At 42.5% G+C, this 19,254-nt stretch overlaps 1 pseudogene; it reads right to left on the bottom strand.

Annotated features, from left to right (window-relative positions):
* Positions 1 to 1,071: 1,071 nt before the first annotated feature.
* On the bottom strand, positions 1,072 to 3,667 carry LOC135563110 (histamine H3 receptor-like; annotated as a pseudogene).
* Positions 3,668 to 19,254: the final 15,587 nt, after the last annotated feature.

Genomic DNA, 19,254 nt, shown 5'->3' on the forward strand with positions numbered 1-19,254 from the left:
AGGCAAACTAAACATGACACTTGTGTTTCTTTCTCCATTTCTATCATTTAAATGAACATCTCTTTGTGATCTTCATAATGAATACATTCACACTTCACAGAAAACGAACATTGTCATACACATGCTCATAATACATTCATATACACTTCAGGGCTGTAAACAGCATTCAATATGACAATATATTTTGTTCCATCATACATTTTTAATTGGTAAATGATCAGATTTGGTACTGACCCAACTATGCAAAAATGGGTTGAATCAACATTGTTTCCACGTAATTTCAACAACAAAAACCTTCAATGTTGAATAAACTTGGAAAACTGATTGAATTTGCTAAAAGTAATCAATGTAAGGGAATTTCATATTTTTCACTTAAATTTTTACCAAAATCAAATGGAATCTTTTGTAGATTTCACGTTGAAAACTCAACCAAATTGTCACAGCTGATGAAAGGAGCGGACCAAGGTGCGGCGTGGTGAGCGTACATGTTCTTTAATTAAGAAAAAGACGCCGAACAAAACAATACACACTACAAAACCGTGACGCTTAAGGCTAAGTGCCATAAAGAAAGTCAACTTCCCACAAACACAGGTGGGGGAAAAGGGTACCTAAGTATGGTTCCCAATCAGAGACAACGATAGACAGCTGTCCCTGATTGAGGACCAAACCCGGCCAAAAAATAGAGATGGAAAATCATAGAAACACAAAACATAGAAATGCCCACCCCAACTCACGTGACACAAATGTAAATCATAAATGGACATTGACCTGACGTCTGTGCCTAGTGGGGAGTATCTCATTTGAGTCTATGTGAAGGAGGTGAGGAGAAAGGAGATAAACAAAATAAAGGAAATATGTTCTATCCAATTTTTACATTGGTAAAGTATCAGATTTGGTCATGAGATTCTCCTTTGAATCTATGTACAGTAAAGTGCTTTATGTGCGTGTGTGTGACCATCTCTTTGGACACTGTCCCATCTGTCACATGCCGTAGAAGCCTGTCATTGGTCAATGGCCCATCTGTCACATACAGTCGAGGCCTGCCACAGTCAAGGCCTGTCATGCTGAAGGTCAGTTGGCGGCAAGCTGAGTTGACCTCTTACTGGGATACAGGATCCTGCCGAAGGCCCTGTGAAGCCGCTGTGGCAGAGTGGATACAGGAAAGGGTTTTAATAGCTGAGTTGAGCCACAGCAGCCAGAAGGTGACCTCATACCAGCGGTGCTGCACGCATTGCCCCCTATAGGCGGCTCTGATGATCGTCAGCAGAGTGACGGGCGCCCAGCAAAGACACACACTCTGAGGTCCAGCGACTTGGCCATATTCTTGTCCCTGGAAAGCCAGAGGTGTTGGGTGCTCCTGGTGGAATAGGTGTCCTGCTGCTCCATGGGGGGAGGGGACATTTGGGAGTGGAAGGACCCTGAGCATGATCCCTTCCCCTGGACAGACACAGCCCTAGTCAACTTTTTAACCACCACCATGCTCTGGGAGAAGTGGGAGGTGTGGCGGATGCCTTTCCCTATCGCCAGGGCATGTGGGCCTGTCCACAGGCCTCATCTCTGTTCCGGAGCCTCCTCCTATGGATATTGAGGTAGATGCTGAGGTTGAAGAATGTTACAGAGATAAAGGGGGAGAAGAACTCCAACATGGAGGCACTGAGGAAGTACCAAGTGTAGTAGAACTCAGCGAAGCACTCGTCCTCCGGGATGCGGCTCTTCTCTTCCCCCAGCTCCCAGAAGATAATGACAGGGCCATAGAGGACGAAGGCCAGGATCCAGGGTGCTATCGTCTTCGTGATGGCTCGATGGGTCTTGCCCTGTCTGGCATGATAGCTCACCTGGTGAAAACCATGGAACGAGAGTTATTATTTGTTATTATTTGTCATTCTGTCTAGATGTTGGTTCAAAAGTTGAAAAAATATGGAATTAGGTGGACTGTAATTATACATTACCATGAGCTGTGAAATAGGCAAAGTGAGGGGGCGGCATGAATTGGAGCTCAGAAGATTCGTATAAGAGCATTAACAATTAAGTATTATTTTGTTGATAATATCAAAGTGGAGCCTTCCTGAAAGGACTGACAGGTGCCAGAGTGTCTCTAATAGAAACTGTCTGCAATCAAAACACTAAGTCCCTGCAGTAACACATCGCTCCTTCCTGTCAACAATATGGAGTAACTGACAGCTCTACTCCAAATCACAGACACCCTAAGTCTAAAAATACTCCCTCACTGCCCTTTCCACAGGCTCCTACAGAGGTTCTCTCAGCTAGTATTTTTCCTGGCGCAGTGGCATTGTACACACATACAGGGCTCATCTGGAAATGAGACCTTGGTCTCAGCATTCACTCCCAGTAAAAAATAAAGGTTAAATGTATTTTCTTTTACAAAAAATATTGAGGACAAAACCACACCTCAATGTAAAAATACACTGTGTAATATATGGCTAATTTGTTATATGTAAACAGATTACAGTCCATCATTCGATTTGGGATTTGAACATTTAGGGGCTTGCTAATATTAGGGAGTGACCAGTACCATGTGACGACGTACCAGGTAGTATGTACAGTTGAAGTCGTAAGTTTACATACACCTTAGCCAAATGCATTTAAACTCAGTTTTTCACAATTCCTGACGCTTAATCGTAGTAAAAATTACCTGTCTTAGGTCAGTTAGGATCACCACTTTATTTTAAGAATGTGAAATGTCAGAATAATAGTAGAGAGAATGATATATTTCAGCTTTTATTTCTTTCATCACATTCCCAGTGGGTCAGAAGTTAACATATGCTCAATTGATATTTGGTAGCATTGCCTTTAAGTTGTTTAACTTGGGTCAAACATTTCAGGTAGCCTTCCACAAACTTCCCACAATAAGTTGGGTGAATTTTGGCCCATTCCTCCTGACAGAGCTGGTGTAACTGAGTCAGGTTTGTAGGCCTCCTTGCTCGCACACGCTTTTCAGTTCTACCCACAAATGTTCTATAGGATTGAGGTTTTGTGGGCTTTGTGATGGCCACTCTAATACCTTGACTTTGTTGTCCTTAAACCATTTTGCCACAACTTTGGAAGTATGCTTGCGGTCAATGTCCATTTGGAATACCCATTTTGCGACCAAGCTTTAACTTCCTGACTGATGTCATGAGATGTTGCTTAAATGTATACACATCATTTTCCTGCCTCATGACGCCATCTATTTTGGGAAGTGCACCAGTCCCTCCTGCAGCAAAGCATCCCCACAACATGATGCTGCCACCCCCGTGCTTCACGGTTGGGATGGTGTTCTTTGGCTTGCAAGCCTCCCCCTTTTTCCTCCAAACATAACAATGGACATTATGGCCAAACAGTTTTATTTTTGTTTCATCAGACCAGAGGACATTTCTCAAAAAAGTATGATCTTTTTCCCCATGTGCAGTTGTAAACCGTAGTCTGGCTTTCTTATGGAGGTTATGGAGCAGTAGCTTCTTCCTTGCTGAGCGGCCTTTCAGGTTATGTCAATATAGGACTCGTTGTACTGTGGATATAGATACTTTTGGACCTGTTTCCTCTAGTATCTTCACAAGGTCCATTGCTGTTGTTCTAGGATTGAATTGCACTTTTCGCACCAAAGTACGTTCATCTCTAGGAGACAGAACATGTCTCCTTCCTGAGCGATATGATGGCTGCGTCCCATGGCGTTTATACTTGCATACTATTGTTCGTACAGATGAACGTGGTACCTTCAGCAGTTTGGAAATTGCTCCCAAGGATGAACCGGACTTGTGGAGGTCTACAAATAGTTTTTCTGGGGTCTTGGCTGATTTCTTTTGATTTTCCCATAATGTCAAGCAAAGAGGCACTGAGTTTGAAGGTAGGCCTTGAAATACATCCACAGGTACACCTCAAATTGACTCAAATGTCAATTAGCCTATCAGAAGCTTCTAAAGCCATGATATTATTTCTGGAATTTTCCAAACTGTTTAAAGGCACAGTCAACTTAGTGTATGTAAACTTCTGACCCACTGGAATTGTGATACAGTGTTTTATAAGTGAAATAATCTGCCTGTAAAAAATTGTTGGAAAAATTACTTGTGTCATGCACAAAGTAGATGTCCTAACCGACTTGCCACAACTATAGTTTGTTAACAAGAAATGTGTGGGGTGGTTGAAAAACGACTTTTAATGACTCCAACCTAAGTGTGTATAAACTTCCGACTTCAACTGTAACTATGGGTTGGAGTGAAAGAGTCTTTCCTGGTCAGCTCACATGGTCAGGAAAAGGGGAGGGCTTTCTATTGAGGTGCCTTGGTACGTCCCCTCAGCCTAGGCTGCTTCATGATGTTTAACGAGTCAGTGAGGTTCTTCAATATACTCTCTTACATGTTAAGTGTTGTGCTCGTCAAACAAAATAGTACATTGTATGCAGCAGCACTCCCTCCTTTGTCCATAGACATAGATAGACATTGCATCATTTCATCTGTCCCATTATGACGTCTGTGAGAGCATGTGCAGCACCATTAAGGCCAACTCCATTTTGAAGTAGTAAATGTTTTTCTTCTACTACTTGAGCCGACAAACATACTGAAAGGGTGCACACTACCACCTAGTGTATTTTGTTTGAACATGTATAAACCCGAGGTTGGCAATATACTGCCAAATGGGCACTATAGTCTTCTATCTATCTCTATGGCGAGGTCATGAATGATTAACCTGTCCAGATGGGCCCTTTCAGGACAGTAGCAGAGTGGCACAGTCCTTGCTGATGATGACCCAGGTGAGTTACACAAAAAGGGACAGAAGGTCAATGGTTGACCAATGTCAGGGCCTGATGGGAGCAGAGACTCTTGAACCTTTCCCTAGTAATTCAGCCATTGACTTTCTTTGGTTCTTAGAAAACAGTCACTATGATTTCTGATATGTTTATATTACTTATTTTTGTTCATTTCTCACCGTTTTATGTCAGAGGCAGACACATGGCATATGTTCAGAACAAAGGAAAATAGCCTTTTTCACAGCCCTTCTACCATTATCGGTAGGCAAGGCAGGACGCACACGGTTTAAATGGGCAAAATGTTGATAGATGTTCACAAATGAACACATTTTGAATAGCACCAATGTCATAATATGTTTTGCACAGTAATAGAGGTGAAATATGTTGTGGGTAGCTGTTTCAAACTGATTGTACAGTAACTATATATGGACATTAGATCAATTATGTAAAGGCTTATTCATTCACATTCACTATCATACTTTATTTGTACATGTTTAATTATACTTTTATTGTGTACTACTTCAAAGCAATTTGTGTACCACAGTCATTATAGACAAAATACTGAACATACGTACTGCATATACAATATGGATGGCAAGACATACTGTATCAATGCAACATAGATAAATATGAAAATGTCTTAGATAACTAAGAAAAACTCTTGCTTAAGGCCTTTTGGTGACATTCACAGTTTGTCCACTCCAATAGAACTCTTCTCAATAACAAATGGTCAATGACGTGAAGTTACACTGGGTACATTGGCTATAATTGTAATTGACGTCCGGCACATTGTCTAGGAAGGTGCTACCTTTCACAGATGGAAAATCAGACCTAACCACCATTTTGACTGATGTTGGGTGCACTGCAACCTGGACTCGGGGCTAGACGTAACACTCCCGTCGGAGGGCATAGCGGGATTTCTCATAAGCTTCCGGGTTAGAGTCCCGCTCCTTGAAAGCAGCAGCTCTACCCTTTAGCTCAGTGCGAGTGTTGCCTGTAATCCATGACTTGTGCTTGGGTATATACATACACAGTCACTGTGGGGAAGATGTCCTTGATGCACTTATTGATAAAGCCAGTGACTGATGTTGTGTATTCCTCAATGCCATCGGAAGAATCCCGCAACATATTCCAGTCTATGCTAGCAAAGCAGTCCTGTAGTTTAGCATCTGCTTCATCCGACCACTTTCTTATTGACCAAGTCACTGGTGCTTCCTGCTTTAATTTTTAACTTGGAAGCAGGAATCAGGAGGAAAGAATTATGGTCAGATTTGCATTTGTATGTGTCTCTGTGTGCGGAGTTAAGGTGGTTTAGAATGTTTTTACCTCTGGTTGCACATTTGACATGCTGATAGAAATGAGGTAAAACTGATTTAAGTTCCCTGCATTAAAGTCCCTAGCCACTTGGAGCACCGCCTCTGGGTGAGCATTTTCTTGTTTGCTTATGGCAGTATACAGCTCATTGAGCGCGGTTTTAGTGCCAACATCGGTCTGTGGTGGTATGTAGACAGCTACGAAAAGTAAAGATGAAAACTCTCTAGGTAGATAGTGTGGTATACAGCTTATCATGTGATACTCTACCTCAGGTGAGCCAAACCTCGAGACTTCATTCCCTGATCCTCACTAGACACTCTGATCTTTTGCTTCAAAATCTCTGTTTCCTTCTCCAGCTAATCCAGCGAATCATAGGGATCTGGGCCTGGTCGGGTGTCTGTAGTATATCCCTCCTGTCAGACTCATTGAAGAACTCTTCATCCAGTTTGAGGTGAGCAATCGCATATCTGATGTCCAGACGCTATTTTTGGTCATAACAGACAGTAGCAGCAACACTATGTACAAAATAAAGTTACGAACAACGCAAAAAAGCATGGTTGGCTAACAGCCGATAAGACGGCAGCCCTCCCCTCCAGCGCCATCATGGGTTATGACAGCATTGGCCCGATTATGATGAAACGGTGAATGATGTGTCTTGCCATAGAGATCCGTCATTAACAAAATTACACTTATTGACCCAAGGCGGGAGCTAGAGTAATGAACTGAAATTTGTTAGTCACGTGCAATATCTAAATTGGCCCAAGGTGGGGTGCTGCATCATTCGTTGGGGGACGTCATGTTCACCCCTGTACAGTTGGTGGCAGCAATACAAAATGAGTTATGGTACGTCATAAAACCTAACAGAAGAAGAACAAACGCCATAGTGCAAAAGGGCTGTCAGCTCAAGAGATTGTAAATGCCTAAATGTTCTGGAAAGTGTGAGGTTCTATCTCTCTCTCTCTCTCTCTCTCTCAAGGTGTCAAGTAAAATAAAGGCAAGGTGAAAGACAGATCACAAGGAAAATATCTACGTCTGTGGAAAACCAGGCACAGCTCATCACCCATTTAACACCATCCCTACTGTGAAGCACGGTGGTGGCAGCAACATGCTATGGGGATGCTTTTCAGCAGCAAGGAAATACAGGTAAATCATTGATGAGATCCTGCTTCTGAGTGCAAACAACCTTAGACTAGGGGCGAAGATGTACGTTCCAGCAGGACAATGACCCCAAGCATAAATCCAAAACAACGTTGGAATGGCTTCAGAACAATAATGGGGAAGTCCTCTAATGGCACTGCCAAAGCCCAGACTAAAAGCCCAGACTAGTAAGTCTTGAAGATTGCTGTTCACCGCCGCTCCCCATCTAACTTAACAGAGCTTGAGAAAATTTGCAAAAAATAATGGGAGAAAATCCCCAAATCCAGATGTGCAAAGCTGATACAGACATACTCAAGACGACTCATAGCTGTAATCGCCGACAAAGGTGCTTCTACAAAGTATTGACTCAGGGGTGAGAATACTTACAGTATGTAAATGAGACACAGCATTTCATTTTCAAAACATTTGCAAAAACATATTTTTTTAAATTAAGGCTGTAACAGAACAAAATGTGGAGGGGTATGAATACTTTCTGAAAGCGCTGTATATACAGCTGTATATACAGTCGGAAGTTTACATACACTTAGATTGGACTCATTAAAACTAGTTTTTCAACCACTCCACAAATTTCTTGTTAACATTTACATTACATTTAAGTCATTTAGCAGACGCTCTTATCCAGAGCGACTTACAAATTGGTGCATTCACCTTATGACCTCCAGTGGAACAGTAGTGCATCTAAATCTTTTCAGGGGGAGGGGGGGTGAGAGGGATTACTTTATCCTATCCTAGGTATTCCTTAAAGAGGTGGGGTTTCAGGTTAACAAACTATAGTTTTGGCAAGTCAGTTAGGACATCTACTTTGTGCATGACACAAGTCATTTGTCCAACAATTGTTTACAGACAGATTAAATGAAATCATGAAATCATCATGAAATCAGCCAAGAAAAAAGTTTAGACCTCCACAAGTCTGGTTCATTTTTGGGAACAATTTCCAAACTCCTGAAGGTACCACGTTCATCTGTACAAACAATAGTATGCAAGTATAAACACCATGGGACCACACAGCCATCATACCGCACAGGAAGGAGATGCGTTCTGTCTCCTAGAGATGAATGTACTTTGGTGCGAAAAGTGCAAATCAATCCCAGAACAACAGCAAAGGACCTTGTGAAGATGCTGGAGACAGGATCATGTTGCGGGGGTGCGTTGCTGCAGGAGGGACTGGTACACTTCACAAAATAGATGGCGTCATGAGGGAGGAAAATTATGTGGATATATTGAAGCAACATCTCAAGACATCAGTCAGGAAGTTAAAGCTTGGTCGCAAAATGGGTCTTCCAAATGGACAATGACCCCAAGCATACTTCCAAAGTTGTGGCAAAATGGCTTAAGGACAACAAAGTCAAGGTATTGGAGTGGCCATCCTGACCTTGATCGTATAGAAAATGTGTGGGCAGAACTGAAAAAGCGTGTGCAAGCAAGGAGGCTGACTCATCAGCTCTGTCAGGAGGAATGGGCCAAAATTCACCTAACTTATTGTGGGAAGCTTGTGGAAGGGTACCCGAAATGTTTGACCCAAGTAAAACAATTTAAAGGCAATGCTACCAAATACTAATTGAGTGTATGTAAACTTCTGACCCACTGGGAACGTGATGAAAGAAATAAAAGCTGAAATAAATCATTCTCTCTACCATTATTCTGACATTTCACATTCTTAAAATAAAGTGGTGATCCTAACTGATCTAAGACAGGTCATTTTTACTAGAATTGAATGTCACGAATTGTGAAAAAACTGAGTTTAAATGTATTTGGCTAAGGTGTATGTAAACTTCCGACTTCAACTGTACATACACACACCTTTTCTGAAAGGTTCCAGAGTCTACAACACCACTAAGCAAGGGGCACCACCAAGCAAGCGGCACCATGAAGACCAAGCAGCTCTCCAAACAGGTCAGGGACAAAGTTGTGGAGAAGTACAGATCAGGGTTGGGTTATAAAAAAATATCTGAAACTTTGAACATCCCACAAAGCACCGTTAAATCCATTATTAAAAAATGGAAAGAATATGGCACCACAAACCTTCCAATAGAGGGCCGCCCACCAAAACTCACAGACCAGGCAAGGAGGGCATTAATCAAAGAGGCAACAAAGAGACCAAAGATAATCCTGAAGGAGCTGAAAAGCTCCACGGCAGAGATTGGAGTATCTATCCGTAGGACCAATTTAAGCCATATACTCCACAGAGCTGGGCTTTACAGAAGAGTGGCCAGAAAAAAAGCCATTGTTTACAGAAGAAAATGCTGTTCACCAGTAGGCATGTTATGTACATCAAATTATACAAACTCCCCCAAAAAATACATTTTTAATTCCAGGTTGTAAGGCAACAAAACAGGAAAAATATGAAGGAGGTGAATACTTTCGAAAGGCACTGCATGTATTTTCGTCTCTTGGCTTGAGTTTGTGTTTCAGATTGGGTTAATACTACAGCTCAGTCGTACTCAACAAATATTAATATATCATTTCCAGCCATTCACATTTTGGACCTTTTTTGCTCAGATAGATGGACACCCTTCCACACAATAATATGGAATTGCCATGTTCACGGAAAATAAAAGTCCAATTCAGAGCAGACCGAATGAAGATGCACATTATTACATTTCCCTGCTGGTATTTTAGAGCTCATTTAGATCCCAAAGGGCATGTCAAGTTGTGATTACACTTTGAACAGTTATTATTTATTTTAGAAGGGTTAAATACCAGTGTAGCCTGTTGGCTAATCCCATAGCAGTGTACCACCACCACCACCACACCCACAGATTATTTTGTCTCAAACAGTGTTGTCAATCAAGTAACTGATCACGAGGAACTGTGTTAGTTGAGGGTATTATCTTTTTGTATTTATATTGAAAGGATTTTGATAGTGTATGATTTTACTATTTGATAATAATCTGATTGTAAATTGGTGTACAATTCTGTCTATGGCTGCAATAAACCAATACTACTAGCCTAAAGAAATATGAATCTGTTCAAAATGCTTTCATTTTGATTATCACGACTCAGGATATGACCCAGATGCAGACACAGGAAGCGGATGGTTTGGTTCTCAGAATAGTTATAACAAAGGGTCAGGCAAAAGGGCAGGCAGAGGTTCGTAATCGAAGGCAGAGTCAAAAAGGGACATAACGGCAGGCAGAGGTTCGTAATTGGAGGCAGAGTCAAAAAGGGACATAACGGCAGGCAGAGGTTCGTAATCGAAGGCAGAGTCAGAAAGGGACATAACGGCAGGCAGAGGTTCGTAATCGAAGGCAGAGTCAAAAAGGGACATAACGGCAGGCAGAGGTTCGTAATCGAAGGCAGAGTCAGAAAGGGACATAACGGCAGGCAGGCTCAGGCCAGGCAGAAAGGTCGAGAAACGGGAAGACTAGAAAACAAGAACTAGAACAAGGGGAAACACACTGGTAAGACCTGACAAAACAAGACAAACTGGCCGACAGACAGAAAATGCAGGTATAAATACACAGGGGATAATAGGAGACACCTGGTGGGGTGTGGACACAAGCACAAGACCGGTGAAACAGATCAGGGTGTGACAGTCCCCCCCCCCCCCCCAGGGGCACCGCCTGGCATCCTACCTGGGCCCATACCTGGTTGAACGGGGTACCGGTACTCAGCTATCAGGGTTGGGTCCAGGATGTTCCTAGGGGACCCACCACTTCTCCACCGGGCCATAACCCTCCCAGTCAACCAGGTACTGGAATTCCCTGCCCAGATTTCGAAAACTCAGGAAGCGACTCACAGTACGCCCGATGGCTGTCTTATTAGATTCCTGCCAACAAATCATTGTTTCCCAGACAACCATGTGGCCTTCAGAAACTCTGGTACCAAACAGAATAAACCTAATTGTGTATTTCCAATTCAGACTGATGCTTTACACAGTATGCTTTGCACATCCAGCAGTAAGGAGTGGCATATGCCTAAGCAGGACGCTTTGATCAAAGTAGGTACCAGTGATGTGTTCACACTGTGGCAGGGGAAAAGGATCCATGCAGAAGGGTTATTGATCTATGACTAAATCTCTTTATTTATTTATTTATTTCTCTCTCGCTCTGTAAGATTGTATTGTGTGTGTTTGTGTGTATCTGTCTGTTTGTTTGTCTGCTAAATGAGGTTTTAATAGGTTCTCCTCTCCTGTCTCACATCAGGAAGTGAACAACAGAAGGTTAACAAGAGGAAGGGTGCGTTTGCTGTTGTTGGAAGAATTATTTATAATTAAATGACATTGTTAAGCAACTGTATAGAAACTTTTAGAGCATATACATGTATCTACGCGTTCACAGTATAGCGGTAGTAAAATTGTCACAGTATAGCAACATTGTATACCTGTAAGCACATCTTGCTCATGGCTGTATCTCTTCTTAGACGTTCTGAAGTTAAGCTACATTCCAGCAGGAAGCAGCAAGCGGCAGCAGGATGTGTGAGCAGAACCCGTCAGCTTAAGTAGACCGCCAAATAAGGTAGGCGTGATTGTTACTAGCATCTAATTGTGCTTTCTAAGCTGATGCTCAGCTGAGGTGGGCACTCGGGTTCCCTTTCTGAACTGGCTTATCTTTATATGCACGTTGGAATATTTAAATGAACAAAACTATGACGAGGTGCAGTAACTACTGTGAAAACACAATTGGGAGATTTCAGCATGAAAGCTGAAATCTCCCTCGCTCTCTCCCTCTCTCGCTCTCTCCCTCTATCCCTCCCTCCCTCTCTCTCTCTCTCTCTCTCTCTCTCTCTCTCCCTAAAAGGTCCCTGTAGAGGATTATATCTGCAGGTTCCTTTAGAAGCGGTGGCCTCTCTCTGCCTCCATTATCTTGTCATTTGAGGAGGATTATGTTCTGGAGCACACGCGGTCCAGACGGGGGCTAAAGAACTGTGACAGCTTACAATAATTGCTAAGCTAATTAGTGGGAACGAGCTCAGCATCACCCTTCTCCCTGTTCTCCCTGATCAGGCCTGAACTGATGAATATGGTTTGATTAATGCATGCAGTGGAGGGGTGGATATTTTTGGCACGTTCTTTTTCACTGAAACAAGTTCAAAGCCATCGTAATGGCCTATATGACACTTCTGTCTGATTAGAATACACTGAGTTCGCTTGAATGGAGTAATTCTGATGGGAAAAACACCTGGGGCATAGACTTCTAATAGGGGGAAATAACTAATGGAAATGATTATGTAGGGAAATTAGTCAAATCAAATCTAATCAAATTGTATTTGCCATAGCAGATGTTAATGCGAGTGTAGCGAAATGCTTGTGCTTCTGGTTCCGACCGTGCAGTAATATCTAACAAGTAATCTAACAGTTCAGCAACAACTACCTAATACACACAAATCTAAAAGGGGTGAATGAGAATATGTACATATAAATATATGGACGAGCGATGGAAGAGCGGCATAGGCAAGGTGCAATAGATGGTATAAAATACAGTATATACAGATGAAGTCTGAATTTAGGATGGATTCATTAACACTCGTTTTTCAACCACTCCACAAATTTCTTGTTAACAAACTATAGTTTTTGCAAGTCTGTTAGGACATCTACTTTGTGCATGACACAAGTCATTTTTCCAACAATTGTTTACAGACAGATTATTTCAATGTATCACAATGCCAGTGGATCAGAAGTTTACATACACTAAATTGACTGTGCCTTTAAACAACTTGGAAAATTCCAGAAAATGATGTCATGGCTTTAGAAGCTTCTGATAGGCTAATTGGAGGTGTACCTGTGGATCTATTTCAAGGCCTACCTTCAAACACACTGTCTTTTTGACCTTAATCCTACAGATAATTTTTGGGCAGAACTGAAAAAGTGTGTGTGAGCAAGGAGGCCCACAAACCTGACTCAGTTACACCAGCTCTGTTAGGAGGAATGGGCCAAAATTCACCCAACTTATTGGAGGAAGCCTGTGGAAGGCTACCTGAAACGTTTGACCCAAGTTAAACAATTTAAAGGCAATGCTACCAAATACTAATTGAGTGTATGTAAACTTCTGACCCACTGGGAATGTGATGAAATAAATAAAAGCTGAAAAAAGCCTTCTCTCTACTATTATTCTGACATTTCACATTCTTAAAATAAAGTGGTGATCCTAACTGACCTAAGACAGGGAATTTTTACTAGGATTAAATAGTGAAAAACTGAGTTTACATGTATTTGGCTAAGGTGTATGTAAACTTCTGACTTCAACTGTACATTTGATGTGAGTAATGTAAGATATGTAAACATTATTAAAGTGCCATTATTTAAAGTGATTAGTGATCCATTTGTTAAAGTGGCCAGTCATTAGGTCTCCATGTAGGCAGCAGCCTCTCTGAGTTAGTGATTGCTGTTTAGCAGTCTGATGGCCTTGAGATAGACGCTGTTCTTCAGTGTCTTGGTCCCAGCTTTGATGCACCTGTACTGACCTCGCCTTCTGGATGGTAGCGGTGTGAACAGGCAGTGGCTCGCGTGGTTGATGTCTTTGATGATCTTTTTTGCCTTCCTGTGACATCGGGTGCTATAGGTTTCATGGAGGGCAGGTAGTTTGCCACTGGTGATGCGTTGTGCAGACCGCACCACCCTCAGGAGAGCCTTGAAGGTTGAGGGAGGAGCAGTTGCCGTACACGGCTGGGATACCGACAGGATACTCTAGATTGTGGATCTGTAAAAGTTAGTCAGGGTTTTGGGTGACAAGCCAGATTTCTTCAGCTCCTGAGATTGAAGAGGCACTGTTGCGCCTTCTTCACCACGCTGTCTGTGTGGGTGGACCATTTCAGTTTGTCAGTGATGTGTACTCCGAGGAACTTAAAACTTTCCACTTTCTCCACTACTGTCCCGTCAATGTGGATAGGGGGGTGCACCCTCTGCTGTTTCCTGGTCCACGATCATCTCCTTTGTTTAGTTGACGTTGAGTGTGAGATTATTTACCTGACACCACACTCCGAGGGCCCTCACATCCTCCCTGTAGGCCGTCTAGTCATTGTTGGTAATCAAGCCTACTACTGTTGTGTCATCTGCAAACTTGATGATTGAGTTGAAGGCGTGCATGGCCAGGCAGTCGTTGGGTGAACAGGGAGTACAGGAGGCGGTTGAGCACGTATCCTTGTGGGGCCTCAGTGTTGAGAGTCAGTGAAGTGGAGATGTTGTTTCCTAACTTCACCAACTGGGGGCGGCCCATCAGAAAGTCCAGGACCCAATTGCACAGGGCGGGGTTGAGGCCCAGGGCCTCCAGCTTGATGATGAGCTTGGAGGGTACTATGTTGTTGAATGCTGAGCTGTAGTCAATGAACAGCATTCTTACAGGTATTCCTATTGTCCAGATGGGATAGGGCAGTGTGCTGTGTGATGGCGATTGCATCGTCTGTGGACCTGTTATGGCGGTATGCAAACTGAAGTGGGTCTAGGGTGGCCGGTAAGGTGGAGGTGACATGATCCTTGACTAGTCTCTCAAAGCACTTCATGATGACAGAAGTGAGTGCTACGGTGCGGTAGTCATTTAGTTCAGTTATTTTTGCCTTCTTGGGTACAGGAACGATGGTGGCTATCTTGAAGCATGTGGGGACAGCAGACTGGGATATGTCCGTAAACACACCAGCCAGCTGGTCTGCGTATGCTCTGAGGACTCGGCTAGGGATGCCGTCTGGGCCAGCAGACTTGCGAGGGTTAACACGTTTAAATGTTTTACTCACGTCGGCCACGGAGAAGGAGAGGGGGGGCGCAGTTCTTGTTAGCTGGCCACGACGGTGACACTGTATTATCCTCAAAGCGGGCAAAGAAGGTGTTTAGTTTAGTAAGAAGGTATCTGGAAGTGTGACGTCGGTGTCTGTGACATGGCTGGTATTCTTTTTGAAGTCAGTGATTTCCTGTAGACCCTGCCTCGTACGTTCCGTGTCTGAGCCGTTGAATTGTGACTCCACTTTGTCCCTGTACCTGCATTTCGCATGTTTGATTTAATAACTACACTGTTTATATTCGGCCATATTCCCAGACCTCTTTCCATGGTTAAATGTGATGGTTCTCACTTTCAGTTTTGCGCGAATCCTGCCATCCATCCATGGTTTCTGGTTAGGGTAGGTTTTAATAGTCACAGTGGGTGCAACATCTCCAATGCACTTCCTTATAAATTCTCTCACCGAGTCAGCGTATAGGTCGATGTTATTCTCTATGGCTGACCGGAACATATGCCAGTCTGCGAGATCAAAACAATTTTGAAGTGTAGATTCCGATTGGTCAGACCAGCGTTGAATAGTTCTAGTCACTGGTACATCCTGTTTGAGTTTCTGCCTATAAGACAAGGGCAAGATGGCGTCGTGGTCGGATTTGCCGAAGGGAGGGCTTTGTATGCATCGCGGAAGTTAGAGTAGCAGTGTATTACGACTGCATGTAGTGCAATCAATATGCTGATAGAATTTAGGTAGCCTTGCTTTTAAATTGGCTTTGTTAAAATCCCCAGCTACAATAAATGCAGCCTCAGGATATAAATGGAACATTTAACAATACCAGTCTAGGGTAATGAGCCATGTAAGCAAATCAAATGTCCACATAGGTCACTATTCAGCCACTAGTACTGTACACTCTTATAAAAAAAAAGGTTATATCTAGAATCTATACTGAACAAAAATATAAACGCGACATGTAAAGTATTGGTCCCATGTTTCATGAGCTGAAATAAAAGATACCAGAAATGTTCCATACGCATTAAAAGTGTATTTCTCTAAAATGTTGTGCACAAATGTGTTTACATGGTAGTGAGCATTCCTTCATCACCAAGATAATCCATCCAGCTGACAGTTGTGGCATATCAACAAGCTGATAAAACATTATCATAATTACACAAATACACCTTGTCCTGACAACAATAATAGGCTACTCTAAAATGTGTGTTTTTTGTCTGAGTATTTCTGTCTGTAATCAAGCCCTTTAGTGGGGGAAAAAACAACTACTGATTGTCTGGGCCTGGCTCCCCAGTGGGTGGGGCTGGCTCCCCAGTGGGTGCAACCCTGCCCATTTATGTGAAATCCATAAATCAGGGCCTAATGAATTTACTTAAATTGACTGATTTCCTTCTATGAACTGTAACTCAGTAAAATCTTTGAAAGTGTTGCATGTTCAGTTTATATTTTAAAAGGGCTCTTTGGCTGTGCTCATAGAATACATTTCCACAGAGGACTCTACAACAAACCCAAAAGGGTTCTACCTGGAACCAAAGAGGGTTGTACCTAGAACCAAAAAGGGTTCTCCTACCGTATGGAGACAGCCGAAGAGTGTAGATTTCTCTCTCTCTCTCGGTACAGTGCATTCGGAAAGTATTCAGACCCCTTCACTTTTTCCATATTTTGTTACGTTACAGCCTTGTTCTAAAATTGATTAAATAGTTTTCCCCCTCATCAATCTACAACCAATACCACTTAATGACAAAACAACAACAGCTTTTTAGAATTTTTTGCAAATGTATAAAATATTCAAAATGGAGTACCTTGTTGAAGCACCTTTGGCAGAGATTACAGCCTTGAGTCTTCTTGGGTATAAGGCTACAAGCTTGGCATGCCTGTATTTGGGGAGTTAATCCCATTCTTCTCTCCTCTCAAGCTCTGTCAGATTGTATGGGGAGCGTTGCTGCACAGCTATTTCCCAAAAAACTATTATTGCTTTGTCATTATGGGGTATTGTGTGTAGATTGATGAGAAAAAAATGATTTAATACACTTTAGAATAAGGCTGTAATGTAACAAATTGTGGGAAAAATCAAGTTGTCTGAATACTTTCCAACAAATACTATATTTACAAAAGTATGTGGACACCCCTTCAAATTAGTGGATTCGGCTATTTCAGCCACACCCGTTGCTGACAGGTGTATAAAATCGAGTACGTAGCCATGCAATCTCCATTGCAAAAACATTGACAGCATGGTGAATAAGGTGCAACAGCGCCTCTTCAACCTCAGGGGGCTGAAGAAATTAGGTTTGTCACCAAAAACACTCACTTTAACAGATGCACAATCGAGAGCATCCTGTCGGGCTGTATCACCGCCTGGTACGGCAACTGCTCCGCCCACAACCGTAAGGCTCTCCAGAGGGTAGTGAGGTTTGCACAACGCATCACCGGGGTCAAACTACCTGCCCTCCAGGACACCTACACCACCTGATGTCACAGGAAGGCCTTAAAGAACATCAAGGGCATCAACCACCCAAGCCACTGCCTGTTCAACCCGCTATCATCCAGAAGGCGAGGTCAGTACAGATGCATCAAACCTGGGACCGAGAGACTGAAAAACAGCTTATATCTCAAGGCCATCAGACTGTTAAACAGCCATCACTAACATTGAGTGGCTGCTGCCAACATACTGACTCAAATCTCTAGCCACTTAATTATTAAAAATGGGATGTAATAAATGTATCACTAGTCACTTTAAACAATGCCACTTTATATCATGTTTACATACCCTACATTACTCATCTCATGTGTATATACTGTACTCTATACCATCTACTGCATCTTGCCTATGCCATTCGGCCATCGCTCATCCATATATTTATATGTACATATTCTTATTCATTCCTTTACACTTGTGTGTATAAGGTAGTTGTTGTGAAATTGTTAGATTACTTGTTAGATATTACTGCATGGTCGGAACTAGAAGCACAAGCATTTCGCTACACTTGCATTTATATCTGCTAACCATGTGTATGTGACCAATAACATTTGATTTGATTTGTTGACCTAAGACAGGGCGACAGGTATCCTAGCGGTTAAGAGTGTTGGTCCAGTAACCAAAAGGTTGCTGGTTTGAAACCCCTGAGCCAACTAGGTGAAAAACCTGCAGACATGCCTTTTAGCAAGGCATTTAACCCTAATTACTCCTGTAAGTTGCTCTGGATAAGAGTGTCTGCTAAAATGTAAATAGTTCTCACAGTTTTGTCAAGTTGGCTGGATGTCCTTTGGGTGGTGGACCATTCTTGATACACATGGGAAACTGTTGAGTGTGAAAAAACCTGCAACGTTGCAGTTCTTGACACACTCAAACCGTTGCGCCTGCCACCTACTACAATACCCCGTTCAAAGGCACTTAAATATTTTGTCTTGGCCACTCACCCTCTGAATGGCACACATACACAATCCATGTCTCAGTTTTCTCAAGGTTTAACATTCCTAATTTAATCTGTCTCCTCCCCTTCATCTACACTGATTGAAGTGGATTTAACAAGTGACTTCAATAAGGGATCATACAGTAGCTTTCACCTGGTCAGTCTATGTCATGAAAAGAGCAGGTGTTCCTAATGTTTTGAACACTGTGTATATAAATATCTCTCTAATTCTCTGTCCCTCACTGAATAATATGTTTAGACTACACACATCTCTGCTTGCCACCTCATTTCCTGAGTGGCCTCTGGTTACCCCCTTAGTGTGGGCCTTAATGGCCTGCCATGCGCTGCAATGCGCCTGGCTTTCAAGCCCCAGGAGGAGAATGTTTGGCCCCCTGCGGCAGACACAGAGATGACCCTCATTAGTCCCAATGGCTGCATACTGGGGCTTCCGGAACTCACATCATCCCTACTAACAAGACCACTCTTTGTCTGAGTGGCCTGCCTGGTCTCTATTGTCTCTAGCTTCCATTAGAGGAGGGTGATGGCCTGAACTTCTAGTGATAAAGGTAGAATTTGCAGGTCAATGTCCCTGGAGAGTTGGCATTTCTTTAATATTTTTTTCCCAGGTAGGCTTGTGTTTGTGTTTTAGTGTGGGGTTGAACATGTATATGTCACTGCACATCACAAAGGAATGATGTATTGTTTCTAGTCTAATAGCCAAATTACTAAATAATAAATAGTACTACATAGCCTACAAATCTGGGGGGATGGTTCATTGCAATACTTCCATCTTGTCTATAATATAAGAACTACACATGTTCAAATGAGCAACAGCCTGCTCCGTTCAATTAATTTTCTTAACTCCCCGTGATTTTGAAATCTGATTTAAACATATTTTAAAACAAATATTGTTTCTTAGATGCTAAAATGTTGAGCTGTTTAAATTGGTCATGTGCGTCCACAGTTCACGTTCCAGTC

This window comes from Oncorhynchus nerka, linkage group LG20 (genome assembly GCF_034236695.1).
Source record: "Oncorhynchus nerka isolate Pitt River linkage group LG20, Oner_Uvic_2.0, whole genome shotgun sequence".
In the NCBI taxonomy this organism is placed as follows: domain Eukaryota; kingdom Metazoa; phylum Chordata; class Actinopteri; order Salmoniformes; family Salmonidae; genus Oncorhynchus; species Oncorhynchus nerka.